Raw genomic sequence first — 16,833 nt, forward strand, 5'->3', positions numbered from 1 at the left:
GACTTATGCAGCTCACAATCAAAATTGATAGACGCCTCAAGGAAAGAAAAACTGAGAAGGAAGCATCCACTCCCAGTACATTCCTTTCTGTGCCTCCTTCTAATATGGAACCGGCGAACCTATGCAGCTAGGCACCTCTCGCCTCTCCCAGGAAGAGAGAACTAGGAGACGCACCTTAGGCCTCTGCCTATATTGTGGAACCAAAGGTCACCTTCTGCGCTCCTGTCCCAACAAGTCGGGAAGAACAGGCCTAGAGAAGGTGGAAGAGATTCATCTAGGTCTGCAGTTCATTTCTTCCAAAAATGCATTAATAGTTCCCGCTCATCTTTCCTGTGGATCACACTCCTCTGTTACTTCAGCATTTATTGATGGCGGTGCCATAGGCAACTTTCTGGATATCGGTTTTGCCAAGTCCATTGGATTTCCATTCATAAAAGTGAATTCCGCTACCACTGTCTGCGGTTTGGATGGGGGTCCCTTACCTGGAGGCAGGATTTCCTTCACGACTCTGCCCTTACGTCTTACAGTTGGGTCTCTTCATTCTGAAACCCTGTCTCTTCTCCTCATTGATTGCCCTTCCGTTCCGCTAATTCTGGGTCATCCATGGCTTCACCTCCATAATCCTGTGATCGACTGGAATCTTGGAGAAATTACTCGTTGGAGTACTCACTGTTCTCAAAACTGTTTGGCCTTGTCTCTTCGGCTCCTGCAGCTGCTTCCGGATCAACTGCCTTCTGCGTATCGTGAATTCCCGGACATGTTTTCCAAGAAGGCGTCTGATTCTCTACCTCCACATAGAGACTTTGATTGTGCCATTGATCTACTTCCAGGATCCAAGTTACCCAAAGGAAGGTTATACTCCCTTTCTGGCCCTGAGACTAAGGCAATGCAAGATTATGTGGAGGAAAACTTGCAGAAAGGGTTCATCAGACCTTCGAAGTCTCCTGCAGGAGCAGGGTGTTTTTTTCGTGTCCAAAAAGGATGGTAGTCTACACCCGTGCATCGACTATCGCCGTCTGAAAAAGATCACCATCAAAATCACATATCTGCTTCCGCTCATATCTGTCCTGTTTGACCAGTTGAGGGATGCTACCATATACACCAAGATTGATCTCCGAGGCGCCTATAATCTTATACGCATCAGGGAGGGCGATGAGTGGAAGACGGCCTTCAACACTCAATCTGGCCATTATGAGTATTTAGTCATGCCCTTCGGCCTGTGTAATGAGCCTGCAGTCTTCCAGGATCTCATTAACGAGGTTTTCCGTGAGTTCCTGGGCCACTTTGTGGTGGTATATCTGGATGACATCCTGATTTATTCCCAGTCTCTCCCTCAACACCGGGATCATGTCAAACAGGTTTTGCTTAAACTCCGAAAACATCATCTCTTTGCAAAGCTTGTAAAGTGTGAATTTGATGTCAAGAAAGTGTCATTCCTTGGATATGTAATTTCTCCCAATGGATTCTCTATGGATCCTAGTAAAGTCCAAGCCATCCTGGACTGGGTATGTCCCATGAATTTAAAGTGATCCAAAGATTCTTGGGCTTTGCAAACTACTATCGGAGATTCATTCGGGCATTCTCTGATCTTGTGGCTCCCATCACTGCTTTTACCCGCAAAGGGGCGGATTCCTGTAATTGGTCACCGGAGGCCATTGCATCTTTTGAAACTCTTAAGAAAGCGTTCACTATTGCTCCGGTTCTCAAGCATCCTAATCCGCAGTTGCCATTTATTCTGGAAGTGGATGCCTCGGAAGTAGGCACTGGTGCTCTCTTATCCCAGAGGGACCCTGGTGATCGTAAGGTGCACCCATGTGCCTTCTTTTCACGCAAGTTTTCGTCTGCCGAAGTCAACTATGATGTGGGCAATCGGAAACTTCTGGCAATCAAGTGGGCGTTTGAGGAGTGGTGCCACTGGCTTGAGGGAGCAGTTCCTACAATTTCAGTCCTCACTGATCATAAAAACCTGTTGTACATTGAATCTGCTAAACGGTTAAACGCCAGACAAGCTCGATGGGCCTTATTCTTTACCCATTTCAATTTTATCTTAACCTACAGACCCGGTTCTAAGAATACCAAGGCAGATGCTTTGTCCAGGAGCTTTCTACCTCATCAATTACCCACTGGTGAACCACCATCTATCATTCCGGCTTCAATCATTCACGCTGGCTTGACCCAGGATTTAGGAAACACCATACATCAATTTCAGAAAATAGCCCCTTCTGAAACACCTTCGGGACATCTTTTTGTTCCAGTGCATCTTCGCAGAGCAGTCCTCTCTGAGGCCCATGAGAACAAATCGGCAGGGCACCCGGGTATCTCCAAAACCCTTGAAATTCTTGCACGTTCTGTATGGTGGCCTTTCTTGTCCTCGGATGTTGAGAGCTTTATCCGCCCCTGTGAGGATTGCGCAAAAAACAAAACTTCCAGAATCTCCCTGTCAGCTCCACTTATGCCTTTGTCCCCGCCTATGAAACCCTGGACATATCTGTCAATGGATTTTATTGTGGATCTGCCATACTCCTCAGTAAACAACACAATTTGGGTAATTGTGGATCATTTTAGTAAAATGTCCCATTTTGTTCCACTGACCAAGCTCCCTGGCGCTCAGGATCTGGCTGTGCTATTTGTACAGCATGTTTTCCGTCTTCATGGCTTACCCATTGATATTGTTCCCAATTTGTCGCCCAATTCTGAAAGTCCTTCTGCAGTCTTCTGGGGATTAACATCAGTCTCTCCTCGGCCTATCATCCCCAATCTAATGGACAGACTGAGAGAGTGAACCACTCATTGGAACAGTTTCTACGTTTCTACATCACAGAATTTCAAGACAATTGGTCTTCATTGCTTCTATGGGCTGAGTTTGCATATAATAACGCCTCTCATTCTTCCACTCAAACCTCTCCTTTCTTTTGTAATTTTGACTTCCATCCGAGATCAAATTCCTTGTCCTTGCTCAACTCTTCTGGTCTTCCCGAGATCCATTCCACGGCTTCATACCTCAAGTCTGTTTGGAAAAAAGTGCATGCTGCATTGGTACGGGCCTCTTTTCAGTCTAAAAAATGTGCAGACCGTCATCGGAAGGACTGTTCATTTAAGGTGGGGCAAAAGTCTGGTTATCCAGCCGCAATATTAAGCTCAGACAGCCCTACAAAAAACTGGGCCCTAGATTTATTGGCCCATTTCCGATCACCAAAAGGTCAATCCTGTCGCCTTCAGGCTCAAGCTTCCTCAGTTACTTAGGATGCCAAATACTTTCCCATTGTTCTCTCCTGAAGCCTGCTATCCCTGCACGTAAGTCTAGACTCCGTTACTTACGGAAATCTCAGCCTGTCATCCTGGAGGGCCACAAGAAATTCCTGGTGGAGAAAGTTCTGGACTCCAAAAAGGTCCAGGGGCAAATCCACTTCTTAGTTCAGTGGAAAGATAGTGGCCCGGAGGAAAGATTATGGATTCCGTGGAGACGCTTGCATGCTCGCAAACTCATCGAAGAATTTTTCAGACAATTCCCTGGAAAACCTGGTTTTTGGGGTCAAGGGGAGACGTACTGTTACGAGCCGCGGCAGTGCCCAGCCGCCGCGACTCTCCTACCTGTGTCCCGGCTGTCGCTTTGACGACCGGGACGTCACTTCCGGGGGCCAGCCGACCATTGCTGTAGTAACGGTCGGACGCTTTTCAGGTCAGCGCCGCGTCCCGGGCCTTACGGGGCAGCCGGGAGCGTGCGCAACAATATGGCAAGCCTGCGGGCTAATTTATCAATTATCAGGTCAGCAAGTGTGCAATTACAGAGCTAAGCTCTGATTGGAGAGTTTCTGTATATAAGACAGGGAGGGGTTAGCCTCCCTGCCGGTTATAGCTTCCAGTTCACTGTGTTGCTGCCTGCTGCTGTATTCCTGGTGTTAAGCCTTTGGATCTCTGATTACCATGTATGACCCCTGCCTGTCCTCTGGATTTGTCTTTTGCCTGTGCCCCTGACCATTTGGCTTATACCTTCGTTTATGCTGATTTGCTCGTGACCTCGACCCCTGGCGTGTTTTCTGATGATTCTTCCTAGCAAGTGACCCCTGACCTCGGCCTGTTCTTTGGATTTGCTGTCTGCCATTACCCTCTGCTCCTGGGTTCCCCGCAGCTGGTACACATCATACGACCCTCTGTAGTCTGCAGCCAAGTCTGTCCCCACCACTAGGGGCTCCAGTGAACACCAGACTGTCAGAGCAGACTCCAGGTGGTGTAGTACTGGCTGGAGGGGTTCTTGACACTTGCCAGACAAGCCAGGTATGTGCTTCCCTCACCACTGGGGTCACCTTGCTGTGTCCAATATGCTGCATCCAATATGTCATGTTAATTTTTTGGCTTTTCTCTGTGTTATCGTAACATCTGCAGGGTCTAAGGCAATGTTCAGCGCCACCACAGTCTCACAGCATTGCTGTAAAATCCATCTTCTGAGGGTAAAAAGCAGTCTTGTTCTCATCGTCTGTTGATTGAAAGTACAGCCTATTTGCAAGACAAGCCAGGTATGTGAATCCTATAAAGTTTTAAAGTAAGCTTTTTAAAATTATTGTAGTTTGTTTATTATCTTCTAATGTAGTTCTGTTTAACTCACCCATGAATAGTTCACATTAATGAATACCAAAGGCTTGAAAACAATGATAAATTAAGCAAATAAGGTCCATCACGTGACCGTCTGAAGAATACAGTAGTGCATTTTACATTATTTACATTATTTACATTACATATATAGATGTAAGTTCACATAGTTTAACATGATTATAACCATTGATAACGTTAATTTTTCTATCTTTATTTTATTTTGAAAAGATCTCTGGTATTTTTTCATTGTTAAACACAGTTCCTCAATAAAATAAATATTGTCCTTTATATGATATCTATTTATGCTTCAGCATTTAATAAAAAAGCTAATTTTCTGATTATTTTTTTGCACATCTTAAATAGTAGCATTCAACATTGAATAATACAGCGTCCATCAAGCAATGCTGAAATTATCTAATTGATAAAATACTCTACAATATCACCTAAATACCATTTAATGAACGAACAGAATGAAATACTGGAATGAAACAATTTTTTCATTGACTTGTGCTTTTTCAACAGTATTTAGCCTTGCAATTTGCATCAACAAATATTTACACTTGCCATTTGCAAATACATGTAAATATCAAGAACTCTTGTCATTTTCTTAAGGAATTTAAGGACTTTCTGACCAATCATATTGAGTTTAATGAAGAATATTGTAAATTTTTTGTTCCTGATACTATTATAATTAGAGATGGGCGGGCTCGGTTCCCTGAGAACCGAACACACCCGAACCTTGTGTATCCGAGTACCGAGCCGAGCAGGCTTGGTACTCTCCCGCCCGCTTGGAATCCAAATCGAGGCCGAACATCATTGTGACATCGTCGGATATCGGGGCTTGGTTCTCGTGATACTTGAAGAATATAAATACCCGCCTCCACAGCAATCCATCGCCATTTGACAGAGGGAGAGAGCAGGGTATAGTCACAGGCTGATTAGAGCAGGGACAGAGAATACAATATTCTGATTCCAATTGTGCTAACAAAAATCGCTAGAGAAGAGAGGAGGATAGAGGAGTTTTTTTTTTCTTCAATATTTGGCACTCAAAGTGCATTTTGGGTGTCCCCCATTATTTTGCCTAAATATTTCTGGCTGTCCAAAGTATAATCTGTCAGCAGATTAACCAAATAATTTTTAGCACTACCAAGTGCTTTTGTGGTGTCCCCCATAATTGTGCATAAATATTTCTGGCTGTCAAAAGTCATATTTGTCAGCAGTATCTACCAAATAATTTTTAGCACTCCCCAGTGCTTTTGGGGTGTCCCCCCTAATTGTGCATAAATATTTCTGGCTGTCAAAAATCATATTTGTCAGCAGTATCTACCAAATAATTTTTAGCACTCCCAAGTGCTTTTGGGGTGTCCCCCATAATTGTGCAAAAATATTTCTGGCTGTCAAAAGTCATATTTGTCAGCAGTATCTACCAAATAATTTTTAGCACTCCCCAGTGCTTTTGGGGTGTCCCCCATAATTGTGCATAAATATTTCTGGCTGTCAAAAGTCATATTTGTCAGCAGTATCTACCAAATAATTTTTAGCACTCCCAAGTGCTTTTGGGTTGTCCCCCATAATTGTGCATAAATATTTCTGGCTGTCAAAAATCATATTTGTCAGCAGTATCTACCAAATAATTTTTAGCAGTCCACATATAAGCAGAATGAGCAACCAGGTTCTGTCACCAGTCCTGATGGTAGTGTTCCCAGTACGTCATCTGGGCAAGGCGATGTGAATACTACACAGTGTTTCGAAATCAGTCCAAAAAACACACACCAAAATTTTTTTTACTGTGTTGAAGCGAAAAAGAAGTGTAACTGAGGAAAAGTTAAGTGCGATAAAAAAAAAATTAGCAACATGCCATTCTACACACGCAGTGGCAAAGAGAGAATGAGGCCTTCACCTTTCTCTATTAGTGGCAGATCCAAAAAAGTTACCGAGCCTACAATTGGTGCACAACTACTGTTACGTGTCAAAGCCGAGCTGCAAGATAACAGTAAGGCATTATAGGATAATGTTTGCTCTGATTCACAAACGACACCAATCCCTGTGGAGAGTCCATCCAACAGTGGGATGTCTAATCGTGAGCATTCTGTTAGTGTACCCATAAAGAAGGGACCTTTCAGCAGTTCTGCTGATGTGTGCTTTAACAGCCCGAGTGTAGCCGGTGATACACAAATTGAGGATGCCACTTTGGAATTAGAAGAGAATGAGGGGGAGATTTGTGTAGGCGACGAGGGCGCTAATGAAGATGTTGATGAGGATGAGGTTGTTTGTGTAAGTCCTGCACCAGTGGCAGCAGTTCTGGCACTTGACAAGAAAAATGCCATTGTCATGCCTGGGCATAAAACAAAAAATTCCAATTCTTATGTGTGGAATTATTTCTACCCAAATCCAGACAACAATTGTATAGCCATTTGTAGTGTATGTCAAGCCACAGTCAGTCGAGGGAGGGACCTTAACCATCTTGGAACCTCGTCTATGTTACAACATTTAACGAGAGTTCATGGTAAAGTGTTGGGAAAAGCTGAAAGTTCTTCCAAAAAAATTACAAGCACTCCATCATCATCTAGGACCCTCCGGTCACCGACATCATGACGGCTACAAAATACACCCACCACACCATCCTCATCAATATCCTCAGTAGCGCTCAGAGTTATCATCCAACTTATTAAGGCTGGATGACTCCTGCACTATTATTGATTTCTCTGAAGAAAGCGTTGGTCCCACTGCTGCTGCTGTTGCTGCTGCTGGGGGTGAATCGTCAGCCCACAGGCAGGGCAAGAAAATGAGCAGTCCTACATTTCAGCAATTAACTGTGAAGCAATCATTTGCAAGGAGAAGCAAATATGACAGCAGTCAACCAGTCGCCAAGTGAATCACAGACGCCATGGCTGCAATGTTAGTGTAAGATCTGCGTGCAATCTCCACAATAAACGCAGCCGGTTTTTCACAGTTAATTGAGGTTTTGTGTCCGCGTTACACAATTCTATCGCGACACCATTTCTCCCGTAAAGCAGTTCCACAACTATACCAAAAAGTGTGTAAAAATGTAGAGATTGCGCTGAAAAATGCCATTCTGCCCACTGTCCACTTAACCACAGATATGTGGACAAGTGGAAGGGGCCAAACCAAAGACTATATGACTTTGACAGCCCACTGGGTTGGTCATTCACCTTCACCAGCAGGAACAGCAGCAGCATTTACACCACTACGTAACATTTGTCACAGGCAGGCCACTCTTTGTATCACCGGCTTCACTAACAGACATTCAGCTGACAATTTGTTACGCAAACGAAGACATGTGATTGATACATGGCTTATACCACTTGGACTCTCCCCAGGATATGTCATTTCTGATAACGCCAACAAAACAGTGCAAGCATTACAGCTGGGTGATTTCCAACACATTCTCTGTTTTGCTCACACCATCAACTTGGTAATGCAGAACTTCCTACGAAATAACCACGAGGTGCAGGAGATGCTTTCGGTGGCCCGTAAAATTTCAGGCCATTTCAGGCCTTCAGCCACAGCATGTGGGAAATTACAGCAGCTCCAAGAGCAGTTTAACTTGCCCTGCCACCATCTTAAGCAAGAGGTGGTAACTAGGTGGAATTCCACCCTGTACATGCTTCAGAGGATGGAGGAACAGGGCAAAGCCATCCAAGCATATTGCACAAGCCATGATATTGGGAAAGGAGGGGGGTGTATTTCACTCTTGCACAGTGGGGAAGCCTTTCAGTGCTGTGCAAGGTGCTGAAACCATTTGAAGTTGTAACATGTGAGGTGAGTGCACACTCTGTTAGTTTGAGCTAAGTCATTCCTTTAATTAGACTATTGGAAAAGCAGCTTGAGAAACTAAACTGAAGGAGGAGCTGAAAGCAAGCAATTCAGCAAAGTATGTTGGCCTTGTCGATCAAGTACTTCATTCGCTTCACAATGATCCTCGAGTTATTAAGATCTTGAACTCGGATCAGCACGTTTTGGCCACTGTGCTTGATCCAAGGTTTAAGACCTACATTGAGTCTTTACTTGTAAATGAGCGAGATGTGAACTTTTGCAAGGAGCTATTGCTCAGCAAGTTGGCCGCTGAACTGGGCCTCGGCTTGACGACGTGTCCTCCTTCACTTTCTCAAGCTGCTGCTGCTCGTAAAAAATTAAATTTCCCAAAAAGAAGCAGGGAAGACGCAAGGGGCAGACCAGAACAATTTAACATCTTGCCTGGTTTGAAGGATTTTTCTAAAAAATGTGTCACTCCATCCAATACGAGTATAAACATGCAAAGGATGGTGGAGGATTATTTTCAAGAGGTAATTGATATGGAAATGTCAGACAGTCCCTTTCCTTACTAGGAGGAAAAGCAGGCCATTTGGAAACCCATGTACAAACTTGCTTTGCAATACCTAAGCTGCCCACCCTCCAGTGTGTACTCTAAACGAGTATTCAGTACAGCCGGGAACCTAGTCAGTGATCGCCGTCGAAGGTTACTTCCAAAAAATGTGGAGAAAATTATGTTTATAAAAATGAACTACATCTTCCACGAGGAAGACCTTCAACATGAAAGACATCCAAGCACTGACTGTTCTCTAATGGCGGATTCAAGCGGTGAGGAATTGATAGTCTGTGATTATGACGTACACACTGATGAGGATGAGGATGAAGCTGAAGATGATGACGATAACATCTTTTTAAAACTTTCTATGTAAGTGTAGGGTGCAATCTACCCCCAAAGAGGAAAGGGACTTGTGGCATTTCCATATCACGTACCGTCTTGAAAGGCTGCTGTTTGGGCAATTTCTCCTTAAGGGTAGGGTGTCATAGACAGAGTGACCCCAAACTGGCTTTTGTCCATTTCTCTTTATATTGTACAGTCTATAACGGATGAATTTTTTTGTATTTTCGACAAGTGGAGGGGGGCCAATAGAGACAGAAACCAAACTGGCTTTCTCCATTTCAATTAATATTGTACAGTCTATAACGGCTGAATTTTTTGGTATTTTCGACAAGTGGAGGGGGGCCTATAGAGACAGAAAACAAACTGGCTTTCTCCATTTCAATTAATATTGTACAGTCTATAACGGCTGAATTTTTTTGTATTTTCGACAAGTGGAGGGGGGCCAATAGAGACAGAAACCAAACTGGCTTTCTCCATTTCAATTAATATTGTACAGTCTATAACGGCTGAATTTTTTGGTATTTTCGACAAGTGGAGGAGAGCCTATAGAGACAGAAACCAAACTGCCTTTTTCCATTTCTTTACATATTTAACTATAAGTGTAGGGTGTAATATACATCCAAAGACGATGGCTGCATTGCCAATATGCATAGATGGAGAGGAAGACAATCTGTTTTGTTTGTAGAATTAATGAAGGCCTACCTACCAGGAATTAAACAGTTTTTTTGATAATTTATTAGCTTTACAATTCCATTACATATCCAAGAAACAGGTGGAGCACTAAATTTGGTTATTTTAGGCCCAAAAACATTGATTTGCCAAATAAAATGGCAAAAACAAAACCAAAACCAAAACACGCAATGGCGGTTTTGCAAAACGAAAACGAAAACCAAAACACGACGGTAATCCAGTTCCAAAACCGAATACAAAACCAAAACACGGGGGTCAGTGACCATCTCTAATTATAATATATTAATAACAAGTTTACTGTTATCGTCTTCATATTGAAGTATTATTTGTGTACCTTTTGTAATTAAATTAGAGATGCTCACTGACCCCCGTGTTTAGGTTTTGGTTTTGGATCTAGATAAGGTTTTGGTTTTGTTTTTTCCAAAACCGCCCTTGCGTGTTTTGGTTTTGGTTTTGTTTAGCTATTTTTATTAAATTAAATTTTTTGGGGTAAAATCACATAATTTCATTATTATTTTGTACCTACATTATTATTATTAACCTCACTAACACTAATTTCCATTGATTTCCATTCAATTTTAGGAGAGGTAGCATGTACAATTAATCTAGCTAAGCAGTTCATCCACAAGGAGTGGCACTTTTGTGGCTGAAGTGCAAGTCCAACATGGCCCCCCCTAAACAAGCTAACAATGGGCTTGTTAGAGTAATGGCAGAAACACACATCAGTGCCAGGAAAGATTAATGGTGCAAGATGGAATTGTCCTTGGGCCCTCCCACCCACCCATAGGTTGCATATTAAAAAGGACTTGCACACTTTAACAAACCAAGCACTTCAGCAACAAGGACAGCCACTTTTGTGGATGAAGTGTTTGGTTTGTTTGGGCCCTTACTAAAGCAGCTATCAATGGCCTAAAGGCATGTTAGACCAACAGTGCTGTGAAGTGAATTCTACACTGTCAAGATGATGTCGTCATAATCTTCAGCATCATCCTCACCCTCATCAGTGTGTACATCATCATCACAGTTTATTAATTCATCTCAGCTGGAAATAGCCATTAGAGAAGTGTCAGTACTTGGATGTATTTGCCGGTAAAGGCCTTCCTCGTGAAAGATATAGTTCATTTTGATGAACATCATCTTTTCCACGTTTTTAGGAAGTAACATCCTACATTGATCACTGACAAGGTTGTGCTGAATACTCTTTCAGAGTACACACTGGAGGGTGGGCAGCTTAGGTATTGCAAAGCAAGTTTGTACATGGGTTTCAAAATGGCTTGTTTTTCCTCCCAGTATGGAAAGGGACTGTCTGACATTTCGATATCAATTAACTCTTGAAAATAATCCTCCACCATCCTTTGCATGTTAAATGTAGGATTGGATGGAGTTATGGCCGAGGTCACACTTTTTTTGGTAAAATATTTCAAACCAGACCAGGGGCTAGATTTACTAAGCTGCGGGTTTGAAAAAGTGGGGATGTTGCCTATAGCAACCAATCAGATTCTAGCTGTCATTTTGTTGAAAGTACTAACTAAATGAAAGCTAGAATCTCATTGGTTGCTATAGGCAACATCCCCACTTTTTCAAACCCGCAGCTTAGTAAATCTAGTCCCAGATGTCAAACTGTTGTGCCACCTGCATCATCCCTGCTTTACTTTGGAAAGTGCAATTTCTTACGGGCAGCAGCTGCCTGAGAAACTGAAGGAGGACATGTCGTCAAGCCAAGGCCCAGTTCAGCGGTCAACTTGCTGACCAATAGCTCCTTGCAACTGTTCAGATCTCGGTCATTTGGATATATATATGGACTAGCATAGTCGCCATGGCGTCTGTAATCCGCTTTGCGACTGGGTGACTGCTGTCATACTTGCTTGCTCTAGCAAAAGATTGTTTCACAGTTAATTGTTGTAAAGTACTAGTGCTCTTCTTCTTGGGCTGCTTATGGGAGGTAGATTCACCCCCAGCAGCAGCAACAGCAGCAGTAGTGGGACTAACGCTCAAGAATTCTTCAGATAAATCAATTATAGTACAGGAGTCATCAAGCCTTACCAAGTTGAATGCAAGGCTAACTCCGATCGCTACTGAGGATATCGATGAGGACGGTGTTGTGGGTGTAGATTGCAGGCGTCGGGATGTAGGTGAGAGAAGGGTCCTAGCTGATGATTGACTGCTTGTTGTTATTTTTTTATCATAACTTTCAGCTTTTCCCAACACCTTCCCATGAACTCGCGTCAAATGGAGTAACATGGATGAGGTTCCAAGATGGTTAAGTTCCCTCCCTCGACTGACTGTGGCTTTACATACACTGCAAATGGCTAGAGAACTGTATTTGGGTAGAAATAATTCCACACATAAGAAATGGCTTTTTTAGTCTTATGTCCAGGCATGACAATGGCCTTCTTCTTGTCACATGCCAGAACTGCTTCCACTGGTGCAGGACTTACACAAACAACCTCATCAACATCCTCATTAGCTTCCTTGTCGGCTACACAAATCTCCCCCTCATCCTCTTCCAATTCCAAAGTGGCATCCTCAATTGGTGTATCACCGGCTACACTCGGGCTGTTCAGGCACACATCTGCAGAAATGCTGAAAGGGCCCTTCTTTATGGGTACACTATCAGAATGGTCACGATTACACATACCACTCGTGGATGGACTCAGGGATTGGTGTCATTTCTGATTCTGAGCATACATGAGCTTACATTTTCCTCTAATGCCTTACTGTTTTCTTCCAGCTCTGCTTTCACATGTAACAGTAGTTCTGCACCACTTTTGGACTCCGAATTACTTGGTCTTGCTTGGACACGAGTGACCTTACAAGAAGAAGCCTCAGTAACATTTTTAGATCTCGCACTCATAGAGAAAGGCGAAGGCCTCATCCTTTCTTTGCCACTGCGTGTGTAGAATGGCATGTTGACAATTTTTTTTTTATCGGCAGTTAACTTTTCCTGTATTACAGCTATTTTTCTCTTCAACATGGAAAAATGTGTTTTTTTGTTTGATTTTTTTCCCTGACTTCAAAAGGTATATACTTTTACATAGGCTTTACCAGATGACGTAGAGGGAAAACTACCATCAGGACTGGTGGCAGCAGCTGCTTGCTGCTCCTTCTCATCTGTGTACTGCTGTGATTCCATTTTCATAAGACTCTACACTTTGTAGTGCAAATTTAGAAAAATACAGTGCTATATTAGGAATTCAGCACTCAGCAAATACAGCTTTTTTTTATAAGGGGGTATATGAGACCCCAAACACTTTGTAGTGTAAATTCAGATAAATACAGTGCTATATTAGGATTTCAGCACTCAGAAAATACAGCTTTTTTGTAAGGGGGTATATGAGACCCCAAACACTTTGTAGTGCAAATTCAGAAAAATGCAGTGCTATATTACGATTTCAGCACTCAGAAAATACAGCTTTTTATAAGGTGGTATATGAGATCCCAAACACTTTTTAGTGCAAATTCATAAAAATACAGTGCTATATTAGGATTTCAGCACTCAGAAATACAGCTTTTTTTTTTTTATAAGTGGGTATATGAGAGCCCAAACACTTTGTAGTGCACATTCATTCATAAAAATACAGTGCTATATTAGGATTTCAGCACTTAGAAAATACAGCTTTTTTTATAAGAGTATACATGAGACCCCAAGGAAATCCGAGCCCGTCCATCTCTTAACTAAACTCACTGTTTATGCCTCCATATGATCTCTCTGTGCCTCTCTCGGCACTTCTCAGCAGGCAGGCTCGAATTGCACTGATTGCATACTCACCGGTCACTCGTTCCAGCGTCTGTCTGTAGTGTTCTGATCAGCTCTCGATGCGATCAGATGATTCGGTCTCCAGGGCGGAGTTTAAAACTACCTACTATTTAAAATTGCACTGACACTTTCTCCGTGTCAGTGTAACTCGTTTGCTGTGCTTCTGACTTCTAGTTCTCCTCAGCCGCTACCTAGCCGCTACCTATACTTTTGGATCACTGTGTTCCAGCATTGCCTGTCTGATCAAGTCTGTGTAACTTCTTTGTGTACTTCGTTGCCTGAACCATGTACCAGTAATCACCTGTCTGACCAAGTCTGGGGAACATTCTTGTGTATTTGGTTGCCTGAAACGTGTACCAGTAATCGTCTGTCTGACCAAGTCTGTGGGGCATTCTTTTTGTACCTCGCTGCCTAAACCGTGTACCAGTAATCGCCTGTCTGATCAAATCTGTGGAACATCCTTGTGTACTTCACTGCCTGATCTCCGTGTACCAGTTCCCGGCATATCTGACTACTCTCGGCCTGATTCCAGTGTGCCAGTTGCTGGCGTGTTTGACTACTCTCTACCTGATCTTTGTATACCAGTACCCAGCGTGTCTGACTATTCTGATACCTTTACTGCATCCTTCCGGATCTGCTGTTCTCTAGTGACTTTCTCAAGTATTCAGATCCAGTGTTCCATTCTGAGGCAATCCTGAGGGCCGCGACCTGTGAATTCCTGGCAGCTAAGCTCATCCCGCCTTGCGGCGGTTCTTGGTGAACACCGGGGAATCCGTTAGACCCAACGCCTACCTATGAATTTTTTTAGGATTATAGGATATGGTGTAAATTACTTTAATTTGTCTGTACCTGCCTCAAGTTCATCATGCCAAACATTTTTATAAAGTCTTTTTTTATCCAAAAATGTAACCATATTCATTTTTAAGTACATTGACTGTTGGAATTACCCTCTGCAATGTTTTAGTTGTATTCCTATTCATTAATGCACCTATCCACATTTGTCATTGTCTTTTATTTTATGTAAATGTATGTAATGCTTTAAATAAAAAATAAAAATAACTTACATGCAAACAATTGTGAAATCCTTTTTTTTGTAAAAATAATCTCAAGTAACACTAAGCGCATAATGTTGTTTTAGGAGCAAAGCAAATAATAGTAGCACATTAGCTTCAGAACAAACCGTGTTACAATGCAAATAGTGCAAATTAATAATTTTTTTGGTCATGCAAGTAAAATACAATCTGTTTTTCCATGTAGCACACAAATATTTGAAAGCTTTCTTTTTACACTGAACTTTAAAGTTGATCTAGGACTTGCTCTATTCCATCTATAAATCCTTCCCAAATCTTAAGTTTACCTTCCCCTCCAATGCAACTTGGTTTTGCCAAGGTACAAATTTTATCCTTTTTATGGCTGTGCTCCTAAAGCTAGGTACACACTACAGCAAAAATAAACGATGAGCGATTTTTTTTAACGACATGAAAAGAAAAACCAGATCAGCCTGACGATTTATGTGTACACACTGTACATGATTACCTCCAGATGTCTGCTCTTCCTCTGTAATAACAATCTTCTGAATGGTGACAGCAATTCCTGTCTTGAATGACAGGTTGTAAAACAGGCTGCACACTGGAGAGAGAAATGAAGGTGCATTGTGCTGCAGTAAAGTCAAGCTGAGACCCCCCTCTGAAAAGCACAGGACCAGCACACAGGGCAGCATTAACCCTACTTGCACCTCACAAAACATGGACAGCCTCTGGACCACAGACACTCAATGTCAAACGTCAGGTAAATAGCTAGATTATCTGTCACGGCAATAGGGTTTCTGAAATGTGTTTCGGGACCCCTGGGACTAGCTGTGGCAAGAGTGTAGTGGAAACTGGGGGGAGGAACCACACAGAAGATAACAGCTGGAATCTAAACACAAGCAGTTGAAATGAAGGTGAATCCACAGGAGGAATAATCAAAGTATTTATTTCAGCAGGCAGAAATAAGCTGAATTGACACAAGGGTTAATGGTTTGCAGTTCACATAACAGCAACAAGATAAAGCAGCTGAATTCAGACAGAGGGTTATCGGTTTGCATTTCATATAACAGTAACTAGATGAAGCAGCTGAATTCACACAGAGGGTTATTGGCTTGCAGTTCATATAACAGCCACACATAGAAATCCATAACACAGCTGCAGGATGTGGCTAAATTCCCTCAGGATGAATGGTAAAGATCTGTATACAGCAGGAGGTTGAAGCAGCAACGAGGATGAAGCTGAATTCACATGAAGGGTTGAAATCTGTATACAGCAGGCAGCAAAACAACAGAAACTGTGGAGATCAGGAACCAGAACTAGGAAAGTGTTGTACTGGCAATTTGATGAGTGTAGGAGGAGACTCTTATAGTCTCCAGAGGAAGCCAATTGGTGGATGAGATCAGGTGTTCAGACTCAGCAGGATGTTTAGCAAATGTCTCACCCAAGATGGCAGACTCCAGTACTGCAGACAGAAGTCACGCTTGTCCCAGGATAGAATGCTGCATTCTACCAGGAGGGAAATGTATGGTGATATGGTACCGTAAACAAGACTAAGACCCCGATTCGTGACATTATCGTTCAATTTCTGCAGTGTGCATACACACTGCAGAATTGGACAGACATTGTTTATAACTGAAAGACATTTTTTAAACAGTACGACCAATCATCTCAAATGATGATCTGTGCTTTGGAATGATGATCGGTAATCGTTCCAGGGTACACACTACTGTGATATCGGGCCAATCAGTAATTTATTGTCTGATTGGCCCAATAATTGGCTGAAAACAGTGTAGTGTGTACCCAGCCTAACTCATCATGATGCCTGGAATTTTGTCACACATGTACCTAGGCAGTCATAATTAATCAAATTTACTTACAATAAATAAGCAAGTCTCACAGCCATGGAGACTAGGTACACACTACAGAAATTTTCTTCCAATGTGTTATCTATAACGATTTTTACCAATGACTGATAAAAAAAAGTCCCTATCAGCATGCCGATTCATGTGTACACACTATACAAGTTTTACTAGATTCACCTTAAGATGTGTGCTTTTCATCTGTGTGACAAATGCACAGCCTGTCCCAGGTACAGC

Source organism: Mixophyes fleayi, chromosome 9 (genome assembly GCF_038048845.1).
Source record: "Mixophyes fleayi isolate aMixFle1 chromosome 9, aMixFle1.hap1, whole genome shotgun sequence".
NCBI lineage: Eukaryota > Metazoa > Chordata > Amphibia > Anura > Limnodynastidae > Mixophyes > Mixophyes fleayi.